This window comes from Giraffa tippelskirchi, chromosome 7 (genome assembly GCF_054371585.1).
Source record: "Giraffa tippelskirchi isolate mGirTip1 chromosome 7, T2T-mGirTip1v1.2.pri, whole genome shotgun sequence".
NCBI classification, from domain to species: Eukaryota; Metazoa; Chordata; class Mammalia; order Artiodactyla; family Giraffidae; genus Giraffa; species Giraffa tippelskirchi.
In genome coordinates, this window is record NC_137281.1 from 159,944,140 (window position 1) to 159,959,071 (window position 14,932).

The following is a 14,932-nucleotide window of genomic DNA, read 5'->3' on the forward strand; positions in this document are numbered from 1 at the left end:
AAGGAAATCAGTCCTCGATGTTCTTTGGAAGGACTGATGTTGAAGCTGAAGCTCCAATATTTTAGCCACCTGATGCAAAGAGCTGACTCATTTGAAAAGACCCTGATGTTGGGAAAGATTGAAGGCAGGAGGAAAAGGGGATGACAGAGGATGAGATGGTTAGATGGCCTCACCAACTCAATGGACATGAGTTTGGGTAAACTCCGGGAGTTGGTGATGGACAGGGAGGCCTGGAGTGCTGCGGCTCATGGGATCGCAAAGAGTAGGACACGACTAAGTGACTGAACTGAACTGAAATACGGTCATCGTTACCATCTTTCTAAACTCCATATATATGCATTAGTATACTATACTGGTGTTTTTCTTTCTGACTTACTTCACTCTGCATAATAGGCTCCAGTTTCATCCACCTCATTAGAACTAATTCAAATGCATTCTTTTTAATGGCTGAATAATATTCCATTGTGTATATATACCACAGCTTTCTCATCCATTCGTCTGCAGATAGACATCTAGGTTGCTTCCATGTCCTAGCTATTGTAAACAGTGCTGCAATGAACATTGGGGTACACGTGTTGCTTTCAATTCTGGTTTCCTCAGTGTGTATGCCCAGCAGTGGATTTGCTGGGCCATATGGCAGTTCTATTTCCAGTTTTTTAAGGAATCTCCACACTGTTCTCCATAGTGGCTGTACTAGTTTGCATTCCCACCAACAGTGTAAGGGGGTTCCCTTTTCTTCACACCCTCTCCAGGATTTATTCTTTGCAGACTTTTTGATAGCAGCCATTCTGACTGGCATGAGATGGTACTTCATTGTGGTTTTGACTTGCGTTTCTCTGATAATGAGTGACGTTTAGCATCTTTTCATGTGTTTGCTAGCCATCTGTATGTCTTCTTTGGAGAAATGTCTGTTTAGTTCTTTGACGCATTTTTTGATTGAGTCGTTTATTTTTCTGGAATTGAGCTAGAGGAGTTGCTTGTACATTTTTGAGATTAATTCTTTGTCAGTTGCTTTGTTTGCTATTATTTTCTCCCATTCTGAAGGCTTTCTTTTCACCTTGCTTATAGTTTCCTAAAAGCTTTTAAGTTTAGTTAGGTCCCATTTGTTTATTTTTGCTTTTATTTCCATTACTCTGGGAGGTGGGTCATAGAGGATCCTGCTGTGATTTATGTTGGAGAGTGTTTTGCCTATGTTTTCCTCTAGGAGTTTTATAGTTTCTGGTCTTACGTTTAGATCTTTAATCCATTTTGAGTTTATTTCTGTGTATGGTGTTAGAAAGTGTTCTAGTTTCGTTCTTTTACAAGTGGTTGACCAGTTTTCCAAGCACCACTTGTTAAGGAGATTGTCTTTTCTCCATTGTATATTCTTGCCTCCTTTGTCAAAGATAAGGTGTCCATAGGTGTGTGGATTTATCTCTGGGCTTTCTATTTTGTTCCACTGATCTGTATTTCTGTGTTTGTGCCAGTACATACTGTCTTGATGACTGTAGCTTTGTAGTATAGCCTGAAGTCAGGCAGGTTGATTCCTCCAGTTCCATTCTTCTTTCTCAAGATTGCTTTGGCTATTGGAGGTTTTTTGTATTTCCATACAAATTGTGAAATTATTTGTTCAGTTCTGTGAAAAATACCATTGGTAGCTTGATAGGGATTGCATTGAATCTATAGATTGCTTTGGGTAGTACACTCATTTTCACTATATTGATTCTTCCGATCCATGAACATGGTATATTTCTCCATCTATTTGTGTCATCTTTGATTTCTTTCATCAGTGTTTTATAGTTTTCTACATATAGGTCTTTCGTTTCTTTAGGTAGATTTACTCCTAAAGCATTTTATTCTTTTCGGTGCAACGGTGAATGGAATTGTTTCCTTAATTTCTGTTTTCTCATTGTTAGTGTATAGAAATGCAAGGGATTTCTGTGTGTTAATTTTATATCCTGCAACTTTACTAGATTCATTGATTAGCTCTAGTAATTTTCTGGTGGAGTCTTTAGGGTTTTCTATGTAGCGGATCATGTCACCTGCAAACAGTGAGAGTTTTACTTCTTCTTTTCCAACCTGGATTCGGAAAGGGGGATTTTTATCAATGTCTAAATTTCCATGCAGAGTCAGAGAAATGTCTGGATCTTTCCACCATACACCTCCTGGCAAGATGGCATCTTCCAACATGTCAGACTTCTCTAGACAGATGAGCACAGCAAACACACCAGCATCAGAGAGAGCAAAGACAATGGACGGTTTTTAAATAAAAGGACGAGATGAGTGTGCTAGTTTCTGAGATCTGTCATGACCACAAACTCCGTGAAGTAAAACAGAAGAAATGTTAAGTCACAGGCCAGAAGTCTGAAATCAAGGATCTGACAGAACTATGCCCCCACAAGGCTCCAGGGAATAACATCCTTCCTTGTTCCTCCCAGGCCTGGGGGCTCCCAGCAATCCTTCATGTCCTTGGCTTGTGGCTGCATCACTCCCATTCTGCCTCCAACATCACAGAGCTCTCTTCCCCATGTCTGCATCCTCTGTCTTTACAGGGACAGGAGTCATTGGATTTGGGGCTCACTCAAACCCAGGATGGCATCTTAACTACTAACAGCTGCAAAAGACTTATTTCCAAATAAGACTACATTCTGAGGTTGCAGGTGACCACAAATCTTGGGGACATACTCCGGCCCGCGACAGTGATGACTGACAATAATCAAGGAATTTTTTAGAATCATTAGGGCAAAAAAGAACTTCAAATATAACCATGGATGGGGACATCCTGGTGGTCCAGTGGCTAAGACTCGCACTCCTAACACAGGGAGTCTGGGTTCAATCCTTGGTCAGAGAACTAGATCTCATATGCCACAACTAAGAACCAGTGCAGCCAAATACATAAACATATTAAATTATTATATACAGGCTTCTCTGGTGGCTCAGATAATAAAGAATCTGCCTGCAATATAGGAGACCTGGGTTCAATCCCTGGGTCAGGAAGACTCCCCTGGAGAAGGGAATGGCTATCCACTCCAGTATTTTGCCTGGAGAATTCCATGGACAGAGGAGCCTGGTAGGCTACAATCCATAGGGTCACAAAGAGTCAGACAGGACTTAGCAACTAACACAAATGTATGGGTGTGTGTCTGTATCTATATCTACCTACCTATCTATCTACCTATTATCTATCTATCTAGAACTATAGATGTTACATAGGTTTCTTCTCTGATCTATCTATCTATCTATATAAAACTATAGATGTTACATAGGTTTCTTCTCTGATCTATCTATCTGTATAAAACTATAGATGTTACATACGTTTCTTCTTTGATTCCAACCCCAATGGATTGGTGGTGGCTTCCAGGAGTAGCTCTCAGAGATGGAATCTGGGCTTGCATCTGCATTTTGCAGCAGGTTAAGAACTGTGGCCAATGAGGGCTGCCCACCCTGGGTGTGGAATGAGGGGCTGGAGATGGACTCTGCATCCCTGGGCCCCCTGGCCTGATGCAACAGGCTCACCTTGCAGATGCAGAAGCCAAGTCTATGAAATGTACAAGCTACACCTCTACCTGGCAGAAGCATCAGGACGAGAACCCAGGTCTCCTAAGCCTACACCTGACAACCAGCACTTCCAACAGCTACAGTGAGATGGACAACTTCCCGTATCACAAACAATTACTATCTACTACAAGTAGACACTAAAAATCAGCCAAATGCCTTCACTGCCAGAAATTGGTTTCATCCACTTAGAAAAGTGTTTCTAATCTAGATCTATACACTTTCCTTCAGGAGCACTGGCCACATACCTACCACAATTTTAGGAACAAGTCCTAGGAACACCTAGTCATGAGACAACATAAAGTAACATGGAAGGACAGAGATCAAGATATGCCCACAGTATTATGGTTCCACTGAGGAGAGGAAATCAGCTTGGCCTGGGCAGAAAGCATCACGGGAGACTTCTTGGAGGAGGTGACCCTTGTCAAGGTCTAAAGGATGAACAGGAGTTATCCAGAGATAGATAAGGATAAAGCCATAACAGCATGAGCAAAAATCTTGATCATTTCTTTAAATATAGCTAGGGCTGTAAATGTGTTGTAAGCTGCGTGGTTTTACATTCCTTGGAGAAAGAGGCCCCAGTATATTCTTTCTAAAAACTGACACCCAAGGATTATGACTCTCTCTTGAACTGGCATTTGACCAGAGAAGCAGAATTATGTAACCTGCAGAGTTCCCATTTTTGCCTTGGCTGTCAGGACACTCAATCAAAACAAATATACCAGCTTAAGGATTGGGAGTTTCTTCCCTCTCACTACAGGGTTTGCCTGTTTTTGATTTTCATTTCCACAGCCTTATTATTAGATGTTTTCTACACATTACAGGTTTCCCTGGTGGCTCAGCAGTAAAGAACCCGCCTGCAATGCAGGACACACATGTTCAATTCCTGGATCAGGAAGATACCCTGAAGAAGGGAATGTCAACACACTCCAGTATTCTTGCCTGAGAATTCCATGGACAGTAGAGCCTGGTAGGTGACAGTCCATGGGGTCACAAGAGTTGGACACGACTTAGTGACTAAACCACCACCTTGTCTTATAGTAATCCTTATTACAAGGAAGAGGAACATAAATTATAATCATGCTGATAAGGTACATATGCCATTGTCTATCTACATGGCCCCGGAAATCTAAAAGCTCAAACCCCATCACCTTGAATTAAGTTAGATTCCACATGGCTAATATTTTTTTTTTCAGAAGCCCAAACGTATCAACTTCTGAGAAAAAAAGGGTTAATTAATTACTAACAAAGCCATCTGGATCCTGAGGAAAGTGAATCAAATTTCTATCTGAATTGCAGAGGCTGAGGCAGGAAAAAAAAGTTAATGTTCTCTCTCTTACATTGAGCTCTCACAGAGAAGTAGAAGAAAGCAAGGGAGAAGAAGACAGGAACTACTTACATTACCAACATGTAAAGTCACTTCCAGAAGGGCCACTCTCACAAAGACTCACTTCCACTCACTAAGAGAATGAGAGAACTGAAGGTGGAGACTTACCAAGGTTTAATATCCTCCGCCCACTGAAGACGTGACCCTCCTTCACTTTCTGCGGCTCCGCACCTCAACACCAACTGTCCTTACCGATTGCAGACAGCCCAGGAGATGCACACTGCGGACTGCGGGTGGGAGGGAAACCCCACTCCTCGCCCAGGTGTCGGCGATCTAACTCTCTGGGGGAAATGAGCCGACCAAAAATTATTTTTTAATGGCTGCCTGTGCACGTAGCACTTGCTAAGTGCCACCTGAGAGAAAAACACAAGGCATGGCCCCTGGCACTCAGCAGAACTCTTCATTTGGCCTCGGGAACCCATGGCCTCCGTTCAGTCGCCCAGGATCAGTGTTGCACACCGCACAACACCAGGAGGCGCCACGACAAGAAGGCGGCAACCGGAAGTGGCTGGAGGCGGAAACCGGAAGTGGCTGCTGGAAGCTCTGGGGACCGCAGCACGGTGTGCAACCGGTCTCCTGAGGGGACTGTGAGAGCTGAGAGATTGGACGTGGCAAGGTTAAATGAGAAAGTGCCTGACACATAACAAGTGCTCAATTAACATCAGCTCGACAAACCGTTATCTAATTAGAGAGAAAGTCAACTCTATTAGCCGGCTAGGGTGGCTTTCACAAAATACCGCTGACCGGAAGGCTTAAACAACAGGAATTTACTTCTCACGGTTCTGGAGGCTCCAAGCCCAAGACCAGGGTGCTGGCTGACTCAGCTTCTGTAAGGACGCTCATCCTGGCTGACAGACGGCCACCTCCGTGTCCTGCCCCTCACACGGCCTTCCCCTGGTGCGCGCGGGCGGGCAGAGAGCTTCCTCCCGCTTCCTCTTCTCCTAGAGCCCCGGATCCCGTCACTTGAGGACCGCAGCCTGATAACATCGTGTAACCTTACTAACCTCCTAAAAGCTCTGCATCCAAATGCAGTCACACTGGGGATATGAACTCACGGAGGCTACGGTTCAGTTCACAGCGCCAGCACAGGAGAAATGACCGTTGGTATACTAGACGGAGCACCCAGTATATCCCTGGAGTTGTACCATCATTATGTCATTTAATCTTTAAACAACCATGTGAAGGAAGGCATTATTCTTCTCGCATCACAGATGAGGACATGACACTCGTTAACAGTAATCAACTTGCTGAAGGACCCACATCTGGCAGATGGCAAAACAAAAATACATACCTAGGTCTCTCTGATTCCAAGATCCAAGCTCCTGAAAATCATCTGCACTACTCCTTATTCCATTAGCTGCCCAGACTGTGTTATAGAGTTTATTATAAGATGCGTACAGAGACTATAAGTGCCAAGGGCCAGAGAGAGGAGAGACTGTGTGTGTGTGTAATAAGATCAGGAGTAGATTCCATTAAGGAGACAGACTTTAAACAGAGCTCTTAGGAGAGAGCTTGGTTGAGTTGTACGGAAGGAAGAAAAAATTAAAAAAAAAAAAAAGAAGTCCAGGTAAACACAGCGTAAGCAGTGGACCAGTCCTCATGGACTCCAAGAGCAGGTAGTAAACAGCTGTATCCAGTGGTGTGTAACTGCAGAGAAGCAACACCACATGAAGACAGAGAAATGGGTGAAGACTCCAAAAGGTCTAGAAAGTCAGCGAAAACTTACTTCGACCTGGGAGCTCAAGACACCTGAGCAGACGACACAGTGGTGACGGTATTCAGACTGCAGGGGATGGAGCCAGGAGACGGGAGAGGCCGTACCTGCCACTCAGGGATAAAGAGGATGGGGCCACAAGCAAGGGGTGGTCCAGAGGCCCAAGGAGAGGAGGAATCAGGACCAGGAGAACAGGGACACCAATGACTCATTCAGCAGAACTTCCGAAGCCCCTTATGTAAGGCGCTGTCCTCCACTTGCAGGAGACAGATGGTGAACAAGTGACAAAGAAGTGTATAAACGTACCTGCAGCAAAGCGCTCCCTGGAGGACAGTCCTGATGGAGCCCAGGGGGCGGCCTTTAGCAAGACCTCTAGGGAGAGGTGTCGTGAGAGCTGGAACCTGACAGTTAAGAAGGTGTCGGTTTGGGGGAGAAGCAGAAAAATAAAAAATGAGATGCCCCAGGGGCCGACGGCAGAATATTTGAGGGTGAAGACGAGTGAAACAGGAATGGATTCCAGACACTGGGGAACACAGCTCTGAGGGCAGCTGGCTCACCAGGGCCGGCAGAGCCCCGGCCCCAGACTGCTCTGTAATGCCGGGCACTCACAGAAAGAACCCAGAAAAATCAGAGGATCCAAAGTCAGGTGATCCAGAAAGAGAAAGTCCCAGGAAACTGCACGCCTGAAGCCTTGGGAGGGAAATCAGGAGGATGTCCTGCCATGATGAGAGGGAGCCGTCATTGGGAAGGCTCCCGTGGGCAGCACTGCAGCCCAGCGGGAAATTTACAGGAGCTCTGTTTGGGGGTTCAGGGCAATCCTTTTTGTCCCATCTGTGACGCCTGCCTGAAATGGGTTTGAAAGCGACACGCAAATAAGTCACAAACTTCTCTGTTGCCACCCCCACCTTTCCAGCATAGAGGTGTGTTCCTTCTCAGAACGCCTAAGACAGCAAAACGAGAAAGGAACGACTGTGAAATCCCTACACTTCCCTGCTGGCTCAGACGGTAAAGAATCCGCCTGCAATGTGGGAGACGTGGGTTCGATCCCTGGGTCGGGAAGACCCCCTGGAGGAGGGCATGGCAACCCACTCCAGTATTCTTGCCTGGAGAATCCCACAGACAGAGGAGCCTGGTGGGCTACAGTCCATAGGGTCACAGAGAGTCGGACACAACTAAGCAACTAAGCACAGCCCAGCACAAGTACGCCCAACCTTTCGGACTTGCAGCATCTCACACAGGCTCCTTAATGGTCTCCTTTCCCTTCCCAGCCGAGGGCTCCCGCAGTTCCCCAATCAAGACCCGAGATTCACACCCAGTGATTTCCTGCTCTTTCTCAATGGATCTGTTCAGGAGAATTAAGCTCTTCATAACTCTTATTATTAACCACTTTAATTTTTAATTTTCATTTTTATACAGCAAGGGCAAAGAACACAAGCAATCCAAGTGAAGGCGCTGGAAATGTGTTACGGAGACAAGGACGGAGAGCTGTCGAAACCGAGGCTGGCAGGCAAGGAGCACTCACTTGTGGATGACGTGTAGGGAGCCAGATTCGACACACAAAGGGCAGTCTGAAGGCATCAATGCACGATATTGACGAGCCCGCCAGTGGAGACAGCACAAAACTGGTCCAGCCAGTCACGACCACAGACGGGACGCCTGCCCTTTGGCCCTCCGCCAAAAAGGGAGGCAGGAGGAATAAGGAGGCTCTTTCCGACCACCCAATTCTATAAAATTATGGCTTCCCCCTCCCTCTTTTGTAAACCATAAAAAATTCTGCACGTGGAATGTTTGAAATCATATGTTTCAATAGCATATCTACATATATATAGTATATGTTTTAAAAGTAAGGAAAACTGTTACTTTAAGAAAATGATAAAGCTGTGAAATCCATTAATATATTTTTCAATCAGGAGACTATGTTTGGGGATTTTCTCTAAGCTGCTTTCTTTTTTTTTTTTAAAGAGGAAATCCCAACCCACAGAGCAGACAATTTGCTTTTTCTTCAAACTGACAAGCAGTATCATTCTGTGTTAAGATACTAGAGAATTCATATCATCGAGCATGCTTTAATTCTAAGGGGGGGAAGACTAGCAAAACAAAATACGCAGTATTAAAGGAAATAAACATGGCACAAGGAAGCACCAAAGTAACTGAATCGACTCGTATGCCCCAAATCTCGAGCAACCCTTCTCAAGTCCTTGCTGATTCCCTGGCGATACTGTGAGAGGAGTCCCGTCCACACACAAGGGAGGGGAGACCCTCTCAGGAGGAGTCCAGTCCCTCTCAGGAGGTCCTGCCCTCATCACTTAGGAGGTAGTATTCCAGAAAGTTCTCCTTTCCAGATGCTAAGCTTAACACTGGGTCCAGCCCACCACAAGCCAGAGGTGAAGAGGACTGGAACAGGAAACTCTGTTTATGGACTTACGTCTGCTCTTGTGGGGCCAGTTAAGGAGGGCGTAAACTTTAGGGCTTCCCAGGTGGTGCCAGTGGTAAAGAACTCGCCTACCAATGCTGGAAACGTGAGAGACGCAGGTTCGATCCCTGGGTCAGGAAGCTCGCCTGGAGGAGAGCATGGCAACCCACTGGGACTCTCGTCTGGAGAATCCCACGGACAGCGAAGCCTGGCAGGCTACAGTCCATGGGGTCACAAAGAGTCAGACACAACCGAAGTGACTCAGTGCACACACAGGCAAACTTCAGGAGAATCACCTCGAATCCAGGGAGCAGCCTGACCGCCCATCGCCAGCCCCACGTGGACCCTGACACTCCAGGGCCGTCAGCGAGTCCTCCTCCTCCCAAAGCAGCCCAGGCTCAAGGGGACAACTGTTGCTCAGAAATAAAATGCTGTCACACTGGGCCAACTGAAGACACGCGACAGAAGTGCCTTCAGATGCTTAGTAAGACTGAGGTCATGCGAACACTGAGTCATGCGGAACAAAGCAGCCCATGCATTAATAATTCTACAGGGATGCAGCCCAGCCCTCCACGCCCGTACGGAGAGCCCATCTGACACAACCGTTCCGGGTTGTGCAAATCGAGTCTGGTGATCCCATGTTTCAGTCGCAAGTACTTTTCTGCTGAAGAACACATTCCTCCAAACAAGAGCCGCTCCTTCCAAGTTCAAGATTTAGACAGATCCTAAGTAAGAAACGTTAGGCAGCTGTGGCACCTGGTGGGACCAATTCAAGACAATCAGCAGGCAGGAAGGGCCGTCCTACGGGTTCAGGGCATCCAAGACCCTGCCGTGGGCACAGGGCCGTGTGGATGGACCCTGGAGGCAGATGCCTGGTATAGAGACAGCCCAGGACGGGGGGCGCAGCTCTGGAGGGCTTGGGGAAGACTGAGACAGGTCCACAAACACCTCCAAGTAGGCAGAGGCGACCTAGGAAAGTCTTCACTCCTCCAAGGAGCCGCCTTCTGAACTCTAAGTGGGGTCTGAAGAGGGTGAGATGAGTGGCGTGAGTTTTAACCAGGGTGACGCCTTGTAGGGTTTCCATTTATAGAGCTAAAAAGCTGAGCCTTCTGCTCCACCACCTTACACCACCTTCCCCTAACAGAAACACCGAGAAAAGCCTTTTAAGATAAAAACAAACACAACCATATTAATCAGTTTACTGTATTTTTTTTTTTTGACTGGGGTAATCATTGCAGCATTCGGGCCCTCTAGCTGTGGAACACAGGTTTGGGTCGAGTGGGATCTTAGGTCCCTGACCAGGAATCGAACCCACGTCCCCTGCATTGGAAGGCACATTCCCAACTACTGGACCATCAAGGAAGTCCTGAGAAAAGCCTTTCAGATGCCGTCTAGAGAAAAGAGGGGAGGTGAGAGAAAGGAGGGGAGAAAAAGTGGACGCTCATTACAATTCATTACTGACAGAGGAGAGGAAGTTCAAGTGCATGACAAACAAGCAATGGCCCCAGAAGAACCAATCCCATCAGTTTGTGTCCAAGCTGTCTGCCTGCAATCTGTGAAGCAAATATGCCCAGAACTCTGTAAATTCTCCCCACTTGGTCATCGAGACCCACAGTCTCCTCATTCATCATCAAAAACTGAAGAGGCAAACAAACCATCTGCCTCCTAATCTGGCTTCTTTTTCTTTAATGTGAACGAAGTCAGGTTTCGAATGTCCTCGAATAGGCGGTGTTAAGAGTGAAAAAAGCTCTGAGCTCTGGAGGTGTGGGTTCTGGATCCAAATCTATCACCAGCCCCCACTGGGGGGCTCCAAGCACCCTTCCAGCCTCAGATTCCCGCTCTGTAAATGGACACAGTTCCACTGCACGATTCCTAAGTACCTTTGATCAGCTTTAACTCTTCCCTTCATTGTTGTTGAGTTGTTCAGTCGAGTCCGACTCTTTGTGACCCCACGGACTACAGCATGCCAGGCTTCCCTGCCCGTCACTATCTCCCTGAGTTTGCTCAAACTCACGTCCATTGAATTGGTGATGCCATCCAACCATATCATCCTATGTCGCCCCCTTCTCCTCCCACCTTCAATCTTCCCCAGATTAGGGTCTTTTCAAATGAGTCAGTTCTTTGCACCAGGTGGCCAAAGCATTGGAGTTTCAGCTTCAGCATCAGCCCTTCCAATGAATATTCAGGACTGATTTCCTTTAAGATGGACTGGCTGGATCTCCTTGCAGTCCAAGGGACTCTCAAGAGTCTTCTCCAGCACCATAGTTCAAAAACATCAATTCTTCAGCGCTCAGCTTTCTTTACGGTCCAACTCTCACATCCATACATGACTACTGGAAAAACTATAGCTTTGACTAGATGGACCTTTGTCGGTAAAGTGATGTCTCTGCTTTTTAATACGCTGCCTAGGTTGGTCATAGCTTTTCACACCATTAGTATAAGCAGAAATCATTGCTACTTCTTTTTGCTGTTGTATTGGTTTCTGAGGGCTGCTATAAAAAGGTGCCACAAACTGGGTGCCTTGAAACAACAGAAATTTATTCTCTCATAGTTCTGGCTTGAAGTCCAAAATCCAGGTATCAGCAGGGCTGGTTCTTTCTGGACATTCTGAAAGAAGCTGTGATCCATATCTCTCTCCTAAACACCGGCGTTGCCGGCAGTCCTGGCGTTTTCTGACGGGTAGATGCATCCATGCACCGTCTGTCTCCATCTCCACACAGCACTCTTCCCAGGGGTCTCCTCTTCTTATACGACGCCAGTTACATGGGATTAAAGCCCACACTAATCCTGTATGTCCTCGTCTTACCTTGATTCTACCTGCAAATATTCTATTTCCAAATGACGTCACAGGTACTGAAGCTTAGGGCTTCCACCCCTCTTTTGAGGGCGCATAATTCAACCCACAACGCTCACCTGGACAGGCAAACAGCAGGCACCACGAGAAATCCAACAAAGGCACCACGGGAATAAGCTGCCGTTTCTGGACAGGTTATCTATAAAGCCTCACGGCCATCTCCAAATGAGCCTGCATCAGTCATAGCCAGGTGACGGCCACGAACAGGGCCCGCCAGTAAACCCACACACCTCAGCAAACACACGGCCCCGAGTGTGTACACCACACACACAGGCCCAAAAAAGAGACCAACTGGGATTATATTTCATGAAGCTCAACCACCGCTAAGAAAATAACCATGTGGCAATAAATTACGCCTGCACAGACACCAGGCCTGTCCAGAGGGAGAGGACACTTGCTGATGGTGACAAAATCCAGGGATCAGCACGGGTGGCTCTCTCTGCAAGTTCTGAAAAGAAAATGTGGTCCACGCCTCTCTCTGGACTCCTGGATGCAAAGGAGCAACAAGGCGGCAGAAGAGGGACGACTGGTCCAGAGCAGGAAGCTGGGGAGCAAAGATGAAGGAGCTGACACATGGCCGTCACGCCCCGACATCGTGGGAGTTCACAAGATGCTCTCTGATAAAGGAGACAGAATCGACTGTCAAGAGAAACATGCAGAGGGAAGGAAGTTGTCAGCCCCACGTGGACACCCTGGCCTAAGTGACCTGGCCAGGTACATAGGGGTGTGAAGCCCTGCACACACCGAGAACCCACTTCCACAGGAAAACTGGGAGCTGCCGTTCTCTATCCTGGGCTCCCAGAGCCCTGGGGGAGAGTTCACAAGATCCACGTCCTCAGGGCCGACTCCGAGATGCTGGCAGGAATGAGAGCCCCGGAGGGCGGCTCAGCACAGCTGGGGGTCTCGGTCCAGGAGACTTGGCCCAGCTCTGATCTGGCGGGGAGCGAGGGCTGGCGGGTTACACGCATCCCGGTCCCGCGGCTCCCTTGCAGGAAGCGTCTTCTGCAGAATGAGTCCCGTGAGGGCAGGGCTGCCTCCCAGCACCTCCTCAAGCCTCCCGGAGACACACGTTTATGCACCACGGGGCCGTGCACGCTCCTGCGCTGTGGGTACAAGTCTTCATCCTCAACCAGGGCAGCACCTGGGACTGGCCGTCAACCTGCGTGTCTGACAAGAGCACGGGACGGGGAGGATGAAAGAGTCTTCCAGGAAAATAAAAAAGACACACAAAAAAGACACACACAGACAAAACACAAAAGAGCAGGACTTCTCTGACGGTTCAGTGGTTGAGACTCAGCGCTTTCAATGCAGGGGGCGTGGGTTCGATTCCTTGTCAGGGAACTAAGATCCCACATGAGGAGCAGTGTGGCTAAAAAAACAAACAAACAAACAAAAAACAACACAAAAAACAGTCCTCTGGGGCAAGTGGTTTGGGAACCATGGATCCAGGCCAACTCAACTGACAGATGAATGGCAACACATGGAACAAACACAGGGAGACCACAGGGGAAAGACCCCTATTGAATGGAGAAACCTCAGGGCCAGAGTGATGCAGGCACTCAGGTCACAGAGCTGGTGAGTGACCCAGTCACCTCTTCGATATCTACCTCCGTGCTCTGTGCACCAGCCAAGCTTTTTATGAACCCTCTCCGTGCAGCAGATCCTCTACTCACTGACACACATAAAAGCCAAGCTGCGACCCCCCCTCCCCGCTCTCCGCCCTGTGTGGATGTCACATACGGTCATCTTTCCCACAAGACTGGAGTCATCCCTGTTTTCCTGGTGCCCGGCACACAGCCTATTTATAAGCACGACATCAACAGTTGCTGAACGAATGAATGAGTTATGAGAAAGTTTCAGGCATACAGGAGTGGTCCCATTACATTGTAACTTCTTCGCATTATTTCAGAGGAACAACTCCTCTCAATATAAACTAGTCTCTAAGGAGGAAGGAAAAACTTGTAAAATAAGTTAAAGAACCAGAGATAATGACGGCAGAGTTAAGACGGATAAGTAAAAAAAATCCTCCCACAATCCTCTGATTCCACCTCTCACTGCTCTGGGGCATTCTGCATTCTCAACGCGTAATGTACGTATCAGCAAACAGGTCCCAGTTCACCAGGAAAGATCTGGGTGGATTTCACCGATGGCTACAACACTAATGCGCAAGTAACTCAAAACAGGGTCCACAGACTTTATCAAAGAGTAAAATTCAAGGACACTCTGAGTAACTGATGAAACAAAAATGTGATAGGCTTGAGCGTATTTTCAAAGGTCACAAACAAAAATGATAAATTACTTACAAAAAATTTTAGTACGTTCAGTGACTCAGAATAAGACACACAAAGGAAAATAAGTCCCATGTAATAATAGTTCAAGCTCCTGTCCATTTCCAGTTAATCAGAGTCTTGAGGAAAGAGTAAAGCGAAGAGATGGTACAGAGTCAAGAGCTGCAGATCTGGACTCTGGGACCAGACTGAGCTTCCAGCAAGTCGCTTGCACTGTTGGGATCTGAGACTCTTCCATAAAGTCACTGTCATCTTCCAGGATCCCCGTGAAGAGATCTCTATCAAAGAATTTAGGGAACAGCAACAGCAAAGAAAACCCTGGCTTTAACAAAAGTGCCACAGGCTGTGGGGTGCCATCCACAATTCAGCAAATCTCACAGGGCAGGGGTCAACTCTCCCACACCACGTGAACCATCTCTGTCTCTACCAACTGGAAAACACTCCTTGGTCAGCACATTCAGTACGAAGACTGGCTCCCTTTTGATGATTCTAGACGAGAGGGTGGCAACTCTTGGCCACTGAAGGACAGAAGACTTATCTGGACAAGGTCACTGTCTTACAAAGGGCTGAAAAAACCCCTGACAGCAGTGTTCTTCCTGCCTAGAGAAAGCTACTCACACTGGGTACACAAACCTTATTAGCAGTAAATATTCAAAACTTTAAAAAACATAAACCTAAATTTATTTTTTAAAATATTTGAATTTGTGGCTTACACTTTGTCCATTCTCTTGTAAGGTATTTC

At 47.0% G+C, this 14,932-nt stretch overlaps 1 protein-coding gene and 1 long non-coding RNA gene across 24 annotated transcripts in view; one reads left to right on the forward strand and one right to left on the reverse strand.

The window, feature by feature from the left end:
- The window catches only part of FOXN3 (forkhead box N3), a 538,038-nt gene that overhangs the window by 219,269 nt on the left and 303,837 nt on the right, over positions 1–14,932 (reverse strand). The gene's annotated exons all lie outside the window — the stretch shown is intronic.
- On the forward strand, positions 5,445–8,420 carry LOC145513874 (uncharacterized). The gene is made up of 2 exons (XR_014059727.1): positions 5,445–7,640; positions 8,052–8,420. It is a non-coding gene; the product is annotated as an uncharacterized LOC145513874 (long non-coding RNA).